The sequence below is a fragment of the Eubalaena glacialis genome, chromosome 16 (assembly GCF_028564815.1).
Source record: "Eubalaena glacialis isolate mEubGla1 chromosome 16, mEubGla1.1.hap2.+ XY, whole genome shotgun sequence".
NCBI classification, from domain to species: domain Eukaryota; kingdom Metazoa; phylum Chordata; class Mammalia; order Artiodactyla; family Balaenidae; genus Eubalaena; species Eubalaena glacialis.
Genome location: NC_083731.1, coordinates 29,604,268 through 29,621,207, shown reverse-complemented (window position 1 = coordinate 29,621,207; position 16,940 = coordinate 29,604,268). Strand labels below are relative to the sequence as shown.

General features: G+C 35.0%; 1 protein-coding gene across 1 annotated transcript in view; it reads left to right on the top strand.

The window, feature by feature from the left end:
* Positions 1-504: 504 nt before the first annotated feature.
* Positions 505-16,940, top strand: part of SCEL (sciellin) — a 310,050-nt gene continuing 293,614 nt past the window's right edge. Inside the window, exon 1 of the mRNA XM_061170721.1 lies at positions 505-540. The gene's annotated coding sequence lies outside the window, so the exon portion shown is untranslated. The remainder of the gene's footprint in view (positions 541-16,940) is intronic.

Below are 16,940 nucleotides of genomic sequence, written 5' to 3'. Positions count from 1 at the left end.
AAATTTGTAGAAGTGTTTTTGGTTGTCATAATAACCAGGACACTACTGACATTTCGGGCAGAGGCTAGAGATAATGAACATCCTGCATTATATAGGACAGTCCCTCATAATAAAGAACTATTCTCTTTCCTGCAACACTTTCAGATGTCCCACTAGATTTTCAAATAGATGAAAAATCTATTCATAGCAACCTAAGCCTAGAACCTCATTCAGCTTTATATATAAATGCTGTTTTAATTATCTACTGCTGTATAGTAAACAACCCAAAACTTAGAGGCTGAAAACAATAGAAGTTTATTATTTCCTAAGATCCTATGGATGACTGCCTCAACCAGGCTGTTCTGTTCCAGGTGATGTCGACTCTTGCTGCAGTCAGCTGGGCTCAGCTGAGCTTGAACATCCAAGATGGCTCACTCACACTGCTGGTCCTTGGGTGGGAGTTGATCTGGAGCTGTCAGTTGGAGCACCTCAGACCTCCTTCATGTGGCCTCTTCACATGGCTTGGGCTCTCCTAACATAGTAACTGGGTTCCAGAAGGTGGTAAGTGAAAGCCGCTGTTGCTCTTCAGGTTTGGGCTTAGAAGTCCCAGAACAGCATTTGGGCTGCTTTCTATTGGTAAAGACCCATCCAGACTTAAGGTGAGGACAGAGAAACTCTGCCTTTTGTGAGAAGCAGCTTGCCCATACAGGGAGGAGAGGAGCATTGAGGGCCATCTCCAGAGAGTAGCTACCTCAGACACTAAGTGATCGTTGTCTAGTTCTAAGAATTTTCCAGAAATACAGCAAAGGTATAAACCAAGGGAAATTTAACCTTTCTTATGTTTGGAATTTTATTCATTATATTTGAGTCACCAATATAACACACCTGCATCAGTCTGTCTTTGTAGTTATCCCATTCATGGTGAGTCAACATTTAGATTCACGTGTCTGATTGCTTCTTTATATCTTCTAGTGAAATCTTACCAAAGTATTTATAAATATGTAGTATATACATGTATATATATATATACTACATAGATGTAAACATATGTACATGTGTTTCATTTTAGTTTAAGCATATTTATATATTCAAGTATATTAAAATAATTATAAAATATTTAGAAAGTATATTTAAATATATTTATATGTGCATTTTATTTATTAAATATATATATAAAACACCAAAATATTGACAGGATAGATAAATTAAAAATTTCATTTTAGTTTTCCTTTATATAAAGGCATTGTATTTTTTTAGTACATATGAAGATGAGTTATATTATTAATTTAATATCAGGATAGTAAAGTAGTTGTTACACAATATTTACTATAAGGAAGAGGTTTGGTAATTGAGTTGAAAAATCACTGGTCTGTGTAAACTGAACTGATACTCTGGCATTTCCTTTTGGTTTCCATGTTTGTCTTCTCCTTGATCTTAATTTTCGACTTTGATTTAAATTTTGTTAACTGAAAATATGTACTCTAGACACAGATCAGCTCAAATCTCTGAGCAATAACATGGGGAATATAAATAAATGAATGACTAAATAGCTAGTTCTGTGTTTTCTCCAATTATTAAAATGTATAATTCTTATAGAATATATAGCACTTATCTTTAAAAATGACTTTCTCCCACAGAAATAATTCTGTTATTTTCTAGTTTGAACCAGGTTAGTAAGAATGTCTACATATGTGTTATAGTAACACTCATATTTTACTGATATGAGTACCTTACTATGAAAATTTTTAAAATTTATCTACTACATAATCATGTTTTTGGAATAAAACTGAAATTTTATATAACTATTTTAAATTTGACATTGCAAAGTGCTTCACCTCATATTATGATCTCAAGAAAAAAAAAATCATTAGACCTTTTAGTGAAGCCAGCCTATGCACAAATGTATTTATCCCATAGCTTTCCTTAAAATACTGTACTTAGAATATATTCACCATTTGAAACTAAATTCTGTAGAGCTGTAAGTACTGATAATCTGTTCCTGTGACCTCTTACTGCTTATACAAGTGTAGTAATTCATTACTCTGCACCCAAGAGTTTGTTTTCTAATATTTTTACTTTTATACCAAAGTATATAAATGGGTCTTTGATTATTAAATCATCAGCATTTCCCATAATATGATTTTTAAAACAAGTAAACAAATATAAAAACCAGATAAATTCAGTTAAGCTCTGAAAAATGCTACTCTCCTGGTCTGGTCAGCAGAGGCTACCCTCCTGGCTCTTGGATAGACAAAACTTCGGGTTCTGGTAGACAAATACCATCCTCTTGATCTAGTAGGCAGGTCATACCCTCCTGATCTGGTAGATGCTACTCTCGTGGACCGGTCAGCAGATTCTCCCCTCCTGGTCTGGTCAACGCATGCTACTTTCTTATTTAATAGACAGATGCTACTTTCCTGGTCTAGTAGACAGATGTTGCCCTTCTGGTCTGGTAAGGCAGCAGAGAAACAAGGTCTCAAATTAAAACAGTCCTATAAATCATCATTCAGCTTCTGCTCAGGAAACAGTAAATGATTCTCTGTTCATTACCACTGGTATAAGGTACGAATGGCCCCTGAGAAGTATATCATGGAAAGGATGTAAGAGACACAATTACTTAACTGCTGTTGCTACAGTAGGCTCAAGTGAACATTATCATTTTCCTTCTTTATTTTAAGGAGGGACAAGAGAAATCTAGCTTCACATCAAGCTCTATCTACATGCTTTATAAAACTAAAGACTCGTGTGGGAACCCCATGAATATTTGACCACAGAGAGAAAATCCCCACTCTCAGCCAACCACTGTGTCTACTTCAGTTTTGATTTGGGGAACTAGGTCAGCCTCAATTCTAAAGTGGCAAGAGAAAAATGAGTATGACTCCTAAGTGCAAACAGTGACTGGTTTAACGGTTAATTTTTTAAAAACTGGCAACATACAGTATTAAAAGGTATTACAAATATTTTTTTTGACATACTCATCTTCTTTGTCACCCTGTTTTCTTCCAGCACAAATCATAGAGTCTTTCTTCAGTGGGTAAAAAGTTAACAATCTTTGCACCAAGGAAAGTATAACAAGAATACCACATAATAGTAAATTTTAAAAGTCAACCCACCACTATTGTTTATAATACAGGTGCATAGTCTATTTGGGTTAATATCATCGCTTACATTCTTTAATTTACTCTCATTTCAAAGTAATATAAGGTTCTAAAAATGAACATTGGCCTGTCCTAAGGATGTTTACAGAATGCAAGAGAAAGTTATTTCTGTTGACAAACAGAAGCATTGCCTCAAAGTGTGTGTGTGTATGTGTGTGTGTGCCCAGTATCTTGCCCCATGAATCCATTTTCTAGCCACAAGCACAGAACTGAGCACAACCCCTAAATTTCTTTCTTTACTCGGACATCAAAGCATAAAATAGTACAAAGGAAAGAACAACTTCTTATTCTGCCCAAGAAAACTGCATCCCCCAATTCAAAGTATACCATGAGACACATTTAAAAATAATAAACACATTAGTTAGTAGTGGTAGTATTACAATTGCAGTGTTCAAAATAATAGGGTTATTTTATGAAATTTTCACTTATTAGAGTTATTACTTTTTCAGAGTTGTACAAATCTGATAACTATTGAATAAACTATTGTAAACTCTGTAAACCCCACTGCTCTGATTCCATACTTTATATAATCGGTGATAGGACATAACAGTTGTAGAATACCACAGTAACGGTTTGTCTTATATGAAATGAATTTATACCACGGAGGATCATAGTGTAACTCTATTAATAAATTTTAAAAGCCAGAATACTTCTGGGGCCATTGTACTGTTTATTTGACTACTTTAATATGGCTAATATTCAAAAGGAAAACAGCCCTAGTTCCTAAAGTGAAATAATTGGATTGGAAAGATAAAATGTGAGAGGATGGGGCATAAAGATAACTAGAGGGTTAGCAGGATTTTGCAGAATCAGTGAGAACTTTCCATTCTTGTTCTTCCTCTTCCATTCTGCACAAAAATCATAACAATGTCATCCTGTCCTTTATGAATATGGTAAATTATTTCTCAAAAAGAACCTCAATAAGCTGATTCACTGTTACTGTTCCCTTCCCAAGAGAGTGAACTTGGAAGGCTGTGACATTTAAACTCTTATAACCAGCTCTGATGAAATGCATATTTACTTACAAATCTTCATGTATACACACATGCATGCATGCGTGCATAAATACATAGCTTAGGAAGAATGAAAATAATCGGCTAAAATAAATTTTAAGTTGATATTTGGCTTTATTTATTGCATGCCTCCAAATTTAGGATTTTCTAAATTGTACTTTATAGCTATTCTATTTTTTTAAATTCCACTTTTGTAGCACATGAGTGAATATTAATATCTCATATTTGTATTAAACACAATTTCCAAAATATAATTTAAATAATAAAGCACCACAATATGATGGTAACGAGAACCATAGCATACTATGTGTTTGATCTTTTGTGTTTGTTTTTTATGTATTATTTGTGTGAAAAGTATTATAAACCTATTACAGTATAGTACTATTTAGCTGATTGGTTAGTTGGGTACCTAGGCTAACTTTGTTGGACTTATGAACAAATTGGACTTACAAATGTGCTCTCTGAATGGAACTCGTTCGTATGTAGGGGACTTTTACTCTATATTTTAAATATTAATCCTTTATTCGTTGCAATAAAGGACTAATTGGTTGCAGTATTGCAAATATTCATGACTTGCCTATTAACTTTGAGATGTCATTGACAAAAAGAATATGTGTCATTTGCTGAATCCCCTTGTAAGTCTTCTTTGCCTCAGAGGTTGCATAATATTATGTGGAATCTGGTACATTCTCAAAAGAACTTCTCCATCTAAGATTGGTGTGAGACTTGTTCATATGGCATCTGCTGCCAAGTTCCAGTAATACACGTCTATGCTGCACATAGAAATTTGTGTGGCTGTGAAATGTTTTCACATTTCTGCTGCCAGCTTGCATTATTTCCTAGGAAATACTGATTGAGCATACGGCTCAACTGAGCGTCCACACACTGAGCAATACGGTTCATTTGTAACAGAATGGGGACTTTTCTTGTTGCCTGAGAATTAGGCTCAAGATTGCATAGCAGCCACAGAACTGGCTCTGAAATAACTGATGCCTGACACCCTTTCTCAGTCTACATAATAAGTCTGAGAGTCAAGATAATGAAAGGCAGTTGGGAATTGTCAGCCTGGTGGAAGTGGTGGGGAGGAGAGGGACCAAGAGAAACTCTTCTAAAAATGGGGAATAACTGGCTAGAAGAAGAGACTTCAATTCTCTTTCCTGGTAGACATCTGTCTCTATTGGAAGAAATTCTTCCCATTCTTCATGAGTCTCTTACATATCTGCTTGTCTCACAAGTGAAGCATGGACTACACTTTGTTCTGGCCTATCTTTTCAAGAATGTTTATATAGCACACAACCTTAGAAGTCAGGGATAGTGTTTCCCTCCCGAGCAAAGGGCAAGAATGCTTGCTGTCTAATATAATGAAGATGTCTCCTTCTGGAGCAAACGTCAGGCTCAACAAGTACCTGTCTTAAGAGATTTGGGTTCCCTAAACTCGAAATTCCTCTCCTGAAATACAACCCATTTCATATGCAGGTATCATCTGGCCCTCTTCGTCACTCCCTGTGGGAATTGAGGCTTGGGGAAGCAGCACAAAATTAATGATACTGTGGCTACACTCTTGCTGTGAGTAAGAAACTACTACTCTTCTCTGATGTAAGGGTCTTGTGTTTTCTACCAACATCCTTGAAACTGGCAGGCTAAGTTGTTAGCTTGCAAGCAAGGTAAAGTCTCAGACTCTTCACTGTTCTTGACAATCTGCTTAGGCAGTGGATGTATATTGCTCTTCCCTTGTGCTTATTTGAGCATAGGAAAAGGAAATCAGAGAAAGATGGCAAGACCGAAGAAAGAAATTTAATAGACTAGCTTCAGCATAACCACCATTGAATGGAGTATACAAGTTATCTCTTGCCAAATAATGTCATACAACAAACAACAATGAAATTTTATTTAACTAATATTTATTTCACTCAAAAGTTTAAGATATTCAGCTGATTTGGGCTGAGTTCACTAATTTTCTGGGGGTTGATGATTCTTGAATAACCTAGAATGGCTTTATCTAGGATGGCTTTGGCATTTCAGATCCTGGGATCAGTTGGTCGACACAAACATGGACTTCTCATGGTGAAGGCAACATGCAAGAGCATGGAAAGCCCAATTGTACCAATACTTTTCAAGTTCCTCCTTGTGCCACGTTTGCTAATTACCCATTGGCCAAAGAACAACCCAGAAACAACATTGATTAAAGAAAATAAAATAATTTTGAGACAAAGAAATCCCAAGGCAAGTCCAGATTCAAGGATAAAGAAATAGACTCTATGACTTTAGTGAAAGAATATGCAAGTTTATGTTAAAGGGCAAGGATAAAAGGAGGGTAAATAACTGGGGCTCTGAGAAACCAGTGGATCAAAGAAGAAGTTAAAAGGGAAATTTTAAAGTTTCTTGAGACAAACAAAAATGCAAATACAACTTACCAGAACTTAAGGGGTGCAGCAAAAGCAGTTCTAAGAGGGAAGTTTAAAGCAGTAAAGACCTACATTAAGAAGCAAGAAAGATCCCAAATAAACAGCCTAACTCTATGCATTAAGGAACTAGAAAAAGAACAGACTAAGCTCAAAGTTAGCAGAAGGAAGAAAATAATAAAGATTAGAGCAGAAATAAATGAAATAAAGAACAGAAAAACAATAGAAAAGATGAACCAAACTAAGAGTTGGTTCTTTGAAAAGATAAAATTGACAAACCCTTAGCTGGACTAACCAAGGAAAGAAGAGAGAGGACCCGGGTTCAATCCCTGGTTAGGGAACTGAGACCCCGCAAGCAGCGCGGTACAGACAAAAAAAGAAAAAAGAAAAAAAAGAAAACTAACCCATAATCATAAAACCTGGAAATAATACCTGTTAGTATTTTGGTATATTTTCATTTAATATTTCTTCTCTATGTGTGCATATACTTCTAAAGATATTTTAAGATTATACTGTATATCCAGCATTCTATCTTACTTTTTTACTTAGAATTATGTTGTAGTACTTTTTGTATAATTAATAATTGAGAAATTCATTTTAATGACTACATACTAAGCAACATAGGAAAGTACCATGCATTATTCAATAATTCCCTTTTTGTTATTCAGTCGTTTCCATTCTTTCACCCTTATAAATAATGTGGAGTTGTACATCATTCTATACAAAAATCTGTGATTATCACCATTTTTTTTTCTGTTGGGCTAGATTTCTAGCAGCAGACATACCAGATGAACAGGTTTTCTTTTTAAAACTTTTACATACTGTACATCGCTTTCAAGAAAGATAATGTCAGTCTTAACTCCAAGAACAATTGTATTAGACCTGTGTCATAGTACTCTTGCTAGCATTAAAATAAAGTTACCAAGCCGATAGGCAAAATAAATGTATGATTGTTTTCATCATTTTTGCTTACTAGAGTTCTATTTTTTAAATGCATGTGTGTATATATATATACACATATATATTTAAAGTGTTTATGTGTGTGTATGTGTGTGTGTATATATATATATACACACATATATATATATATACACACACACATATAAATTTTTTTGTACTTTATCTTCTGGGAACTGTTTGTTCTTTCCTTTTCTAACCACCACTGACAATGCTTAAAAGTTTGTTAAGTTCTAGTTTTCAGATTTGATTAAATAGTAATCAAGTTGTCTAATCGTATACTTGTTAACAGTTCAGAAATCCCATGTCTTATGAAGGTAGGCTTCACTTATGAACACCTATTTAGGCTGTTGATGTGGTTTAGCCTAGCAAATGAAAAGCATTAAGTTGGAGCCAGGGAAACCCGAGTTCAAAATGTATTTTTATCATTTAGTAGTTCTGTGATCTGTATCCATACTTAACTTCTCCGAGCCTCAGTTAACTCAGTTATAAAATGGAAAGGATGATTCTAGTCTTCTGAGGTTACTATGAGAATTAGAAGATACATGAGATAATCCAGCACTTAACAGGTGTACAACATTCTATCATCGTTTAAAATCAGACCACGAGAGAGCATCTAGATACACAATGGAGAACTGATTAATGGGAAAGTATAATTACCTTATGCTTTAACAGTTTCATCCCATAATGTATTAGCTTTTCTGTTCTTGTTTTTTTTTTAATGGTGGCTCTTATATTTCCCGCCATTATAGGTAAAACTCAAGTTAGTATATAAAAACCCTCACTCTATAAACCACTTCCTTTTCTTATTTCCTCTTTAACAGTACTATAAACTTTGACTCAAGTCTTTCTTCTCTTTTCTTTTTTTCTCGTTTTTTTTTAAAAAGCTTCTTGTTCTTAATCATTCAGTGTTCTGCTAGGTTCACTCCATTTAGTAACTAAAATACTTTCTTCATCCTTGAGTGTTAGCTACTTTATTTATTTATTTATTTATTTTAAAATTTATTTATTTATTTATTTTTGGCTGCGTTGGGTCTTTGTGCTGTGTGCGGGCTTTCTCTAGTTGTGGCGAGCAGGGGCTACTCTTCACTGCAGTGTGCGGCCTTCTCATTGCAGTGGTTTCTCTTGTTGCAGAGCACGGGCTCTAGGTGCACGGGCTTCAGTAGTTGTGGCACACGGGCTCAGTAGTTGTGGCTCACGGGCTCTAGAGCGTAGGCTCAGCAGTTGTGGCGCACGGGCTTAGTTGCTCCGCGGCATGTGGGATCTTCCCAGACCAGGGCTCAAACCTATGTCCACTGCATTGGCAGGCGAATTCTTAACCACTGCACCACCAGCGAAGTCCTGAGTGTTAGCTACTTTAATTATCAAATTCAAAGACTGTTAGTCTTCTGATTGGTATACGTGCTTTCCATTCAACTGGTCCTCAGGACAGAGAACTAAGTTGCATTTCTGTTTTACCAGCTCATTTCACAATAGCAATGAATTAAACTGAATGAAGTACCAGAACAGATTCTTCAAGGTGATGCTAGTTATAAAAGATATTTTGTATTTCATATTAAAAATCTATTTGGTTTTGTACAGAAAGAAATATTATATCCAAAATAATGCTGTTTTTTAGAACTGGTCCCAACTGAAATAAGAGTGTATCCTCAGAAAGGTTAAGAATTGCATTAAGGATTTCTCCTTCTGATATTATATTGGTTTAATATCTCTGAAAGTATCTTCCCTTACAGAATTTTAAACTTCTGGACAGTATACACCTTGGAGGCGTTTCTGTTTTTGCAAATGGTAAGGGAATTCTCTAAGGATAAACCACTAAAATACGAAAACAGAACTGCAAATCTGGGGCTAGAGCTTTTGTGTATACTTGAATATTTCCATAATGAATCTTAAAAATATCAAGATAGTTGGGGAGGAGTTTGGAAGATAGGATGAAGAAGGGCATATATGTAGATTTATTGATATTGCTAGTGTTCTAGATCTTGGGTGGTATATTTATGGGTATTTATTATATTATGTTTTATAACTTACATCTTTACTCAATATATTATTTAGAATTATTTATTTTTTAATGAAACAACATTTAATTTGCCTTTCTGACAACTTTTTATTTTAAAATATCAGATATGCAGAAATGGTGAAAGGATGATACAAAAAAGCATTCATATATCCCCAGTAAGTTCAACAATTTTTAACGTTACCAAATTTTTAAATATTTGTCTATATACATGTGTAAATTTATTTTCTTGTGGAAATATTTGAAAGTCATTTGCAGATATATGAAACTTCCCTCCTTAATATACTTCATCATACAACTTCCAAGAATGTTCTACTTAATCCCAATGCCATTATTACATCCAAGAAAAATTTTAATAATTTCATAATGTTATTTAATATCCACTCCATATACAAATTCTTCCAATTGTCTCCAGATACCATACATATATATATATTTGAATGTATTGAATTTGACATATTGAACTTGATGGTTGTCTCTTTTAAACCAGAACGATTTTGACCATTTTTTTATGACATTGACTTTTTGAAGAGTCTAGGCCAGTTGTCTTATATAGTTTATTCTATACTCTGATTGTTTCTCATGATGTTATTTAACCAGTTCCTCTGTTCCCTTTATTTTATGTAGACTGAAGTTGAGATCTGGATTTGATTAAAATCAGGTTAAGCATATTTGTGAAGAGTACTTCATTCACAACACAGTAATGTTGTGACTTCACATCTAATTAGGAGATATATAATGTCAGGTTGTCCCACTACTAGTGATGCTAAGTGTCGTCATTAAGTTCAGATTGTAACTGCCAGGTCTCTATGTTGGAGAATTAATAAGTAATCTGAAAAGTGATACTTGGGCACTGTGGGGTTATCCTATCTCCCAGCAGCCTTCTACTTGGTGGTTTTAGCAGTCATTTATTTCAGAATCTTATTTTCTAATACTGTCATACTAATAGGAAATTTTTTCAGTACCCCCCCCTTTTTTTAAAGAATTGCATCAAGGTGATAGATCTTTAGCCAATATAAATGGATTAAATTTAACATAATTATCATTTATTAGAACCACTGTATAGTCAGACTGACTTTGAAAGATTATTCTTTATTATAGTGGTATGGACTGAATTGTATCACCCCAAAATTCGTATGTTGAAGCCCTAACCGCCAAATGTGATGGTATTTGGAGATGGAGCCTTTGAAGATAATTAGGTGTAGATGAGGTCATGAAGGTGGGGACCCCATAATGGGATTAGTGCTTTTATGAAAAGAGATACCAGAGACCCTGTCTCTCTCTTTCCCCATCATGTTGAGGTCTCAGAATGAAGATAGCCATCTGTAAGCCAGGAAGAGAACCCTTACTAGACACTGACCATACTGGCACCCTGATCTCAGATGTCCAGCCTCCAGGACTGTAAGAAAATAAATTTCTGTTGTTTAAGCCACCCAGTCTATGACATTTTGCTATGGCGGCTTGAGAAGACTAATACATAGTTTTCTAAGTATTATAGAACCCTTTGTCCCACCCCCAGTCCTACCAAATTTCTCACATATTGCCAGACATTTTCTTAGGAAAAATGACCCTCTGCTCTGAATTACACAAGCTGAAAAACATTGATTAGCATATTTATTGCTGTTTCTTGTGTAGTCATTACAGTGCAGACAAAGGTGATCCTAGCAAAGGATTCTCATGGTTGCCTTCCCCACGGAAGACTAATGGGGCCAACTTTTCACTATTATAAATAGTGAATATTGTTGACTATATATCTTTCTCCTTAAGGTAGGTTCTCCCCCCACCCTGGACCTTTATTGAGATATAATTGACATATTAATTTAAGGTAGTCAACAATGTTTATTTGATACGCTTACACGTTGCAAAGTGACTATACCATAGCACTAGCTAACATTTGCAACACATCACATAATTACCATTTCTTTTTTGTGGTGAGAACATTTAAAATCTAGTCTCTTAGCAACTTTCAAGTGTGTAATACAATCACTATGTTGTACCTTAGATCCCCAGAACTTATTCATCTTTAACTGGAAGTTCATACTCTTTGCCCAACATCTCCCCTTTCCCCCACCCTCCAGCCCCTGATAACTACCATCTAGACTCTGTTTCTATGAGATTGGCTGTTATAGATTCCACATATAAGTGAGATCATGTAGTATTTGTCTTTCTCTGTCTGACTTATTTCACTTAGCATAATGCCCTCAAGGTCCATTTATATTATCACAAAGAGCAAGATGTCCTTCTTTCTCATGACTGAATGATATTCCATTGTATGTATGTTCTTTGTCCTTTCATCCACTGATGGGCACTTAGGTTGTTCCCATATCTTGGGTATTGTGAATAATACTGTAATGAACAAGGGGGTGCAGATATCTCTTTGAAATCCTGTTTTCATTTCTTTTAGATGTATACCCCAATGTAAGATTGCTGGATCATATGGTAGTTCCATTTATAATTTCTTGAGGAACCTCTATACTGTTTTCTGTAGTGGTTGCACCTTTAGTGTAAATTCTTGAAAGTAGAAAACTTGGTCAATGTTATAAACCTTCTTAAGGCTTATGATCTGAATTTCTGGCTAGCTGTCTATAAAGATTGTACCAAGTTCCATTTACACAAGCTGTGTTTGCAAGTGTTCACTTAAATATCACATTCCTCAGTGCTGATCATTATAATTAAAACTCATTTCTGAATATTATAAGAAAATGTTTTATTTGTGTTTCTTTGATTATATTTTTTCATTTCAATTAAACTTTTTTTTTTTTTTTTGGTAAATTGTTTTGGTCATGCCATTGCCAATTTCTCTACTGCAGTTTCAGCATTTTCTTGATGAATGTTGAATGACCATAAATCAGGTTATATTTTACTGCAGGTTATTTTTTACAGTTTGACTTTTGAAGAAGGCTGTTTTACTAGGGATGCCATGGTCCTGCTAGCATTAGTAGGACACTGGGAAATGTGAAAACAGTGTTTCTCTGCATCTTATTTCCAGAAAGCTTATTTCTAGCACATATGTATGAGAATCAGACAGGCTAAGTGATTTAAAAATCAATGCCATTTATAAGTGGATATTTGATTTTAATAAATATTTAAGAAATAAATATGAATGTATTTACCAAGTATCCAGAGCATAGCACTAAACATGAAGTAAGTTTTAAAACCCTTCTTTCATTTTTACTCAATGATTGTGTAGAAATTTTCTTATGGTATTTTTTATATGGTCATGCTTTCAACTACCAGAGTATATACATGGACATACTGTAGAAACTTTAAAATTATAAATATTCTAGGTCTGTTTTGAAATTGAAATTTTTGAACTGTAAAGATCCTTCTTTAAGCACATTTTCTTCCTTCTGCAAGTTTTCCTAACTTAAAACCTTTCCCTCCTTGTACACTTGGTCAAAGATGTAAAAACTAGTAATGTTCAACTCTGTTTACCAAATTGTGTTCAATAATATTGCTATATCGCGTAGCCAAATGGCAACTTCTTTTTATTTTCTATAGTTAGTCCATCTTATGGTTACTCAACCAATGCTCAGTTCCACTTTGAGGAGCAAACACAGCCTATGGGCTGAGACATCTGAATCTTAGTTTATGTCATCAGTGATATAATCTGATAAATTGTCATTACAGTGATATGCTCTGCAGAAATATAGAATTTTGTTTTTGTATTTATCAGTTATACTTTACTTTATTTTGCAGTTACTTTTATATTTGGCTAAATCTGTTCACCCTCTTTCAATATTGTAACTCTCAGAGGGCAGAAATGTGTCTTCCTATATCACTCCATCCCTGCAAAGAATCTTGATGTGAATTTAAGTCATCCTGTTTTTAGTTTGTGTTAAAATTACTTGAAAATAACTATCAACTCTACTCTGTTTAAAAAAAATAAAACTCTATAATCCTGTGACAATATATACCCACATTTCATAATCCTTAGAGCTCTTCTAATTTCTAGTTTAAATCCTCCCTGCTGTAATTTCCATCTGCCACATGGCACTGAGAGTAATTGTTTTCTATCTTTTATGTAGGAACCCTTTTCGTACTCAAAAATGAGAGTCAGTCTCTCTTAAACCTTCTAAACTTCAGGTCATATAAAATTCAACTTTTTAACTTACACTCCTTACTACCGAACTTTGAATTATATCTGTCCTTTGTAGTGGAATTTCTCAAAATTGCCATAGAGAACTTTACCAAAGTTCTGACTAATACATTGTTGTTTGCACAGTTTTAAATCATTTGTATGCTTGTGGCATCCAGAGGTTAAGGGAATCATGAAAACAATAACAAACTTAGGACATGAAAGAAATTAGTAAAGACTAGATAACCACCCCTATCAGCCCTCTGGAAAAAAAAATCAAGTACCAGAAGTTTGTTTAATGTAGTATCTTTTCTGTTACTCATCCTGTGAGCCTAATAGAGGGAAATGTTTCTTCTTCCCTCCTAGTGTACTGATATAAGTAGCTAGGTAGTAAGTGCCAATTCAAATTCCATGAAATAAATGAGATTTTCTGCCAGATTAGATTTGAGGGACAGAATTAGTCAATGGACTCTAGTTTGTGTACGTGAAGACACTGAAACTGATACACAGAACTGTGCATTTAGAGTATGATCTTAATATTGACATTGACACAAATATTGTAATTTCCTGGGACTATAGTATGATCACTTTCCACCTCTGTCTTCTAACCAATGGTATGTGACCAAAAAACACAGAACAGCTGATTTACCTTTTTGGCCTGTGAAATAGTGACCATGGTTTCATTAGTTCAAGCTCTACTACCCCAAAATAACTGACCGAAGAAAAGTCTGTTCTACACTCTTCCAATATTTTCTCTCTTACATGGCAAAAGTGAATAAAAATTTATTTTGAGCATGTTGATTTTGCCACTTGACTTTCCTGTGCAGCAGCAAACCCTATTTCCTCTTAGTCATGACCAGTCACTGTACCAAGTTCACCTAGGGGATGTGAAGAGCTGGGCTCCACAGCTTCCAGCTCCAATGCCAATGACACTGCTAGGTATTCCCAGGTGCTGCTGTGGCCACTGAATACTGGTTGCTACCCCAGCTCCCCATGTGGCTCCTTGTCCTGCCCCTGACACTGCCAGATGAATCTACCACCTCCCTAGAACTTTATGTCACTAGCTCCAGATTCAAAATCCTGAAGAGTCTGATCCTGATAATTGTCTGAGCCTTGCTCATGTGCCATATTCTAACTACCACACTTCCTGGGAAAGCAAGGATCCATCCTTTTCAGCCTCTTTACTGAGAGGTAGACTCTGCCATCTATGAAGATTCAAAAGGTGGGGAAGTGCCCCAAACATGAAAAGGGGGTTCAGACAAATACACTACAAGTTGGGAAATGCTATGTATGTTCTGAGGTTGGAAAGCATGGAGAAAAAGTGGGGGAAAAACTCTGGAAGTTGGACCCAGAACAAGGGGAACCTGGAAATCAAATGAAGGTATTTAGACTTTATTTGTTAGGCAGAAAAAGTCACTGGAAATGCCTGCACAAAGGGATCAAAGTGGGCTTTAGGAATATTAATCTGCAGCAGTTAGCACAGAAGAACATTTGGAGAGAGGAGATTTTGGAGACAGAAACCAATGAGCAGTCCAGGGAGTTATCTGTATATAAAGCGATACATGCCTGATCTCGGTTAGTGTCTGTAGCAATGCAAGTGAAAGAATAGGTGAGAGGATTGTAGAGATAAAATTCTAGAGCTCCCTAAAAGAACCCACTTCTTTCCAATTTTCTCGATAGCATAAATACCAACATCTTATTCAGAAGTATTCTATTCCAGGGACTTCCATGGCAGTCCAGTGGTTAAGACTCCGCACTTCCACTGCAGGGGGCACAGTTTCGATCCCTGGTCAGGGAACTAAGATCCCACATGCTGCACTGTGTGGCCAAAAAAAAAAAAAAAAAAAAGTATTCCAATGTGAACTAAGTAGTAGTCCTCAGAGTATGGACAGCTCTGGTTCCTGAGACCCTTGCAGCAGTTCTGCAAGGTTAAAACTATTTTCATAGTAATACTAAGGTGTTATTTGCCTTTTCCACTATGGTAACGTTTGCACTGATGGTACAAGAGCAATAGTGGCTAAAACGGCTCCTTAACAGGAATCAAGGCAGTGGCACTGAACTGTATCGGTAGTATATAGTCATCATTGTATCTGCATATTTGTGTCAAGCAAAAAAATAGTCATTCTCACTTAAGAATATCTTTGATAATGCAGTAAAAGGTATTAATTTTATTAAATCTTGATCCTTAAGTACACAGTTTTTAATAATCAGTGTGATGAAATGGGAAATACCTATAAAACACTTCTACATATCAAAATGCCTAGTTCATCCAAGGAAAAACTTTGCATGATTGTTTGAATTACAAGCCGAACCAGCCCCTCACACCCCCACTACCCTGTAGCACATCATTTTTACTTGAAAGAACAAATTGACAGACAAACTGTGATTTTGGGGGGCCTTAGCTATTTGGCAGATATTTTCTTGAAAGTAAATGAAATGAGTCTGTCACTTCAGGAAAACAATAGGTTTTTTTGCCAATGATAAAATTAGTGTTTTGTAAAACTTGTATCTGCCACCATAAACTTGACAGCTTCCTAACACCTAAGGATTTTTCTAATGAGATTGTTGGTTAAATTAATGGATGTGATTTTTTAAAAATATTATGTCATGAACTGAGTCAACATTTGGAAGATCTGTATAACTCAGTGAGCGAATAAGTGCCAAATGGCCAATTCAGGATGTTACAAAATCATGGGCAAGAAATCTATTCAAAGTGCAAGATAGACCAATAGATTTAATGTAACAGAGAATAAAAAATTCACTGGTATGGTTTTAAATTCCATATTGCATCTAACCTCTTAAAAACTACCACTGCCCATTTATCAATTGAACAATATCTGTAATTATCTGAAAAGGCTATTAAAATACTCCTCCCTTTTCCAATCACATAGCTAAAACTGGATTTTCTTCATCTACTTCAACCACAACATATCATAGCCGATTAAATGTAGAAGCAGACATGAGAATCCAGCTCTTTTCTCTTTTAAGCCAGATATTAAGCAGATTTGCCAAAATGTAAAACAATACGACTCTTCTCATTTTCCAGTTTTGGAAAATATGTTATTTATGTTAACATACAATGCATTTACTATTGCTATTTTTTCATAGAAATAACACTTTCCTAATTTTTATTGTTATTATTTTAAATGACATCATTAGTCACCAGAGAATACAAATCAAAACCACTTCATATGTACTAGAATAACTATAATAATAATTTTTAAAAAGTAACAAGTGTCAGTGAGAATGTAAAGAAATTGTGCCCCTCATATGTTGCTGGTAGGAATGTAAAATGGTATAGCCACTTTGGAAAACAGTTTGATAGTCCTCAGAAAG